The sequence below is a fragment of the Cynoglossus semilaevis genome, chromosome 12, assembly GCF_000523025.1.
Source record: "Cynoglossus semilaevis isolate Cse_v1.0 chromosome 12, Cse_v1.0, whole genome shotgun sequence".
Lineage (NCBI taxonomy): Eukaryota > Metazoa > Chordata > Actinopteri > Pleuronectiformes > Cynoglossidae > Cynoglossus > Cynoglossus semilaevis.
Genome location: NC_024318.1, coordinates 6,109,950 through 6,114,506, shown reverse-complemented (window position 1 = coordinate 6,114,506; position 4,557 = coordinate 6,109,950). Strand labels below are relative to the sequence as shown.

General features: G+C 40.7%; 1 protein-coding gene across 2 annotated transcripts in view; it reads right to left on the bottom strand.

Moving 5' to 3' along the window:
• Positions 1 to 546, bottom strand: part of mark1 (MAP/microtubule affinity-regulating kinase 1) — a 29,243-nt gene extending 28,697 nt beyond the window's left edge. For both annotated transcript variants that reach the window (XM_008321742.3, XM_008321741.3), the window contains exons 1-2: positions 219 to 546; positions 66 to 118 (exon numbers count right to left, since the gene is read on the bottom strand). The gene's annotated coding sequence lies outside the window, so the exon portion shown is untranslated. The remainder of the gene's footprint in view (positions 1 to 65; positions 119 to 218) is intronic.
• Between the last annotated feature and the right edge of the window lie 4,011 nt (positions 547 to 4,557).

Here is a 4,557-nt window from a genome sequence, read left to right as displayed (position 1 = left end):
CTTAATATTTGTCTACACTTTTTCGCAAACCAGTATGTTAGCCAGCTTGTTAGCCGAAGACTTACCGCCCTGTACTCGATGAGGCTGGTCTGCTAGCTGGGCGTCTAACCGGAAGTCTCTGTGTTGAGATGGCGTTTTTTAAGATACAACGTGTATATCGAATGTGTATTACAGCAACAAAAGGTGGATGAATGAATTATTTGACATAAACTGCTCACCTTTCAGCCAATGCGTTAAAATTTTAGATGAATCTCCACATGTTAATTAACAGAACTTCGACAGCCCTATTTCAAATGCTGTACACTATCCAAACGCTTATCGTCAGCGGAATGTAAACAAACATTGCCCTCTGTTGGCTTTTTGCAGCACTGCAAATCACTCCGGCTCATTTCTCATTAGCGGTGTATAAACGGAGGACAGAACATGAGCTCACTAATTAAAGGCATGTTCCTGATTTCTAATCCCTGGGTAAAGGTTTTGTTTTTTCTGGGTGTGGTAATGTTGAGGTGAATACGTGAGTGTGTGTGCACACATTAGCCTCTAGGTGTCAGACTGCACCTGAAAATTGCTGCACATGCGGTATCTGTCCTGAAGAGCTTTCCTTTTTTTTTACTGAAACACTGGAGTCTTATTAACCATACCTTGCACAACTGATTGGTTGTTTGTTTTACGCAGACAGAGAACACATCATGTATCCTAGTTGCTGATGCTTGTAAAAAAAAAGTTTAGTTGCAAAGTTTTTTTTGTTTGTTTTTTAACACACTACAAATGTACTTGCATAACAATTATTTTAGGCAGGTCTTTTTCTTCCAGTCAGCAGAGTTGATTCAGGACACTCAGATTGATTTCATGAAGAAATGTTTAGTCTTCATTTTTTAAAGGAGGAAAAACATTAGGCTCAGAAATTGGATGGATCAGCAAATTAGGTCTAAAGTTGACTCTGACCGTGACAGTGGGCATTTGTGGAATCCTGTATTTGATTATGTCGTGGCTCTGGTTCCATCACAGCAGAAGTTTTTCTGAGCTCAAAATTCTACAATATTTAACGTTACTCCAACTACATCATGAGTGATAGTGTTTTTATTTCCATTGTTCAATCAAGTCAATGTAGTCAGCAGTATCTGATACATATATTGTACATATTGTGGTATTTGAGGCTTTTAAAACATAGCGAAAAGTGCCTCTTCCTCCCCAGCAGGTGGTGCTATTAATGCATTTTAAAATCATGTTGTGTACATGGCTTATTATTTTTGTACCTAAATCTAATCAGTCAAAACTATTAGTTTGGGATATAAAAGCTGCATCTTAGAACAAGAGGTGTTTGAGCCAAAGTCTAGTCATAGACAGCCAGATGTAGTGATATCTTGACTAGTGTGGAGCTGTGATGTTTTGTGGGGCTGTTCACCACCAGCAGCCTTGTGTTTGCACATTTAAACAGCGTTTTCTCTTCCCCGTGCATCAATGCGACTTGTTTGACAAATATATTTCAGAAGTATAATTTTTTGGGGGGAAAAAAAGACTAACAGTGCAACCTAGCTTATTGACTTATGTTGAAGAGAATCATTGATTGCAGGTGTTCTCCACTCAATGCTGTTCTCAGTGTGTATGATTTGCATTCTGCACCTGAGTTGCACTGCTGTGGAATGTAATGGGCACTGACACTGGTTTAATAAGTGCCAGTACACCCAGGGCCAAATGCAATTACATGCTATCACAAAGAAGCATAAAAAAATGGCAGCTGTTAACAGACACTCAGCGCAGACTGTCATGCAGCTAACTGTATTTGCAGGATGGGGGGGTGAGAGAGCAATGCAGGCAGAGGGAAGGCGGGGTAGACTAAACTCATTATGACACAGATAGCAGCGTAGCATCTGTCAACATTGGCCCTTTACCATCGCACTATTGTGCCTGACTCAGATTCACAAATGAAAATCAACCCACGAGATTTCCAGGCAGTGTTTTGGACCAATCTGCACAAATCTGGGAAACAAAACAAACTTTTTTCATTTAAAAAAGAAAAGTTTTGTAATGTTTCATGCTCACTTCAGCAAAATTTCTACCTCTCATAAAGTGAAGCCCAGATACTGAATAAGCTAATTTTATCCTCTCTAAACAGATACACACTCATGGTTTTCAATGGTTTAGAAAGCTGTCATTCCCTATAAAATAATCAGTTGATTTGTATAAAATCTAATCCCATCTCTCATTTAGTTCTAGTTATGTCTTTCTTATGCAAATTCCTGGTTGAAAATGTTTATGAGTAAAATGTTGAACCTTCTGCAGTAACTTTTGTAATTTCTTGTAGGTGGGTTTGGAGGGCTTTTTGATTAGTTAATAAGATAAGTGTTATGTAAATGATTAAAGGACCAAGACACCATATTTATACTGTAGCACCTCCTGCAGGGGAGTAATCAAAGTTTATCAGCATAAGTCTCTTCAAACCCACTTTGTGTTTTTTTCTTTTTTCTTTATTAGAATAAAATAAAACTGTCTCTTCAAACCCACTTTGTGTTTTTTCCATCTTTATTAGAATAAAATAAAACGACACCTGAGGGATTTACATCATTGAAAATATATTGGTGCAGCTTTATTCTGCTGATGTCTTTTTAATACCATGTGCATCCGGGAACTGATCAAACTTCACACAGCTGCCTTTCTTCAATACGAGGCCATTAATGTGTGAAACTGATGAAACGGAGTTCCCCTGAAACATGTGCTCTTCATAGGCTTTTTTTTCCATTTGAATCAAGAACACTGCAATTTTTGCTGACTTTTTAGTGTTTTTTTTATATTATTATTCATTGGTTAAGATGCTTTTGCTGTTGGAATTCAGTGAAGCACTGATACCTGCGAGGCATCAGGACACAGCGTCATATTTGAGATATTGTCAAACAAACATGCACAGACAGGGTTAAGTCCAGTTACGACAGACACCGCTCTGGCATTAGCTGTACCTCCAATCATCGCTCGTCAATTTTGGCTAAACACACCGAACTTATTACTGGAAAGGTCATCACTTGACGTTTCTGCTCAGGGAACCTGCTAACTGCACACCTTACAAGGCAGAGCTTGCACCCGGCTGTCTGCTCTGACAAGTCAATAAAACCCACTGGTATGCTGAACATTTTTGGAAGGCAAGATAGATATGAGGCTGGTGGAATTTGATCAGGCATGGAGCCAGACGTCTGTTCATTATTCCAGCAGTAACACACCCTCCTGACGAGCACACCTCAACCGGAGGAAAAGTATTATTGACTGGAACGTCAAGAGCTCGAGCCCACCCTTGGCCTCCCCTCACCTGCCTGTCTTCATCGCTGTCACACATGCATGTGTTCACGCCTGCACACGCTGCGTACAGTACACACACACAAAAACACACAGTCATGTAACTCTCTTGATTTCTCCCAAGTTGCAATGGGAGGGATGGCAGGCAAGTGGAAAATATGAAAAGGCTTGAAAATCCAGGGCAGATGTGAGCTGACAGGGTGGGAGGGATGGAAGTGGACTGGGAGCAAAGGGTGTAAGTGGGAATCAGCAAGATTGAACCGCAATTCTGTTGTTGGACTGTTTTCTGATGCTGCTGAAAGGTGTGATGCCGGAAAAGACCTTCTTCGTGGAAGGTATCCAGTTGATTTGTCAAACTCACACCGGCCTTTCATTAGCCCCAGATAGATATTTGAATACATGTTCAAACAGAGCACCGACTGAAGATTTTTATCTCTGACCACTTCGCTTTGTAGAATGGATCATAGTAGGGTTGGTAGGAGCAAAGAGAAGGATGAAACTGGAGTTCAAAGTGAGGTGGTTGAAAGCTTCCTTCATACACAGTAAATCAGAGAAAATACTGTCTGTAGAGCAGTGGTTCTCAAATTCTGTGATGCCCCCCCTTAAGGACAGAAGGATTGGCAGCAAGCATTATAGCAGTGGTACACTTATGAGCAATGCCAATCATAATTGTCGGAGGCATAGATTTTTCTGGACATCTTGGGGCCGGACACTCAAATAAAATGAAATAAAAAACGTTTTTGTGTGACATTATTATTTGATGTTTATTTTAGAATCCAGTCTCAGGGATTGGACAATTTGGCGGCAGAGACTCAGCACACGGGCCGGCAGTTGATGATCACTGCTGGAGACTGTAGGAAAATATAATGCTTTATCACAGATGCTGATGTGTGAACTTCCTCTTAATAAAGCAGCACTTCAGGATCCTCAGCGCGGCCCGACGTGACGCACTCCACTTACGAGCTATTTGCGCTTTTGACCCAGCAGCGAATGATAGGCAACTACTGTGCGAAAGAAACATAAACTTTTCCCCTGATACGGGCCTGCATTATAAAGGCCCTTCACTGTTACTGTACCTGGGAATAAACATCATCCTTGTATATCATGTTTTCCCTTGTAATTATGTCATAATTTAAAGGCTTCCCCAGCGAGCTAAAAGAACTCAGGTACGTCAGAATAAAACAAACTCCTCTCTGAGGAACCAACCTATTAATTGTCAGGATATAATTACATTCACAACACCCCGAGGACCCGTCTCATTCAGTCATCTCA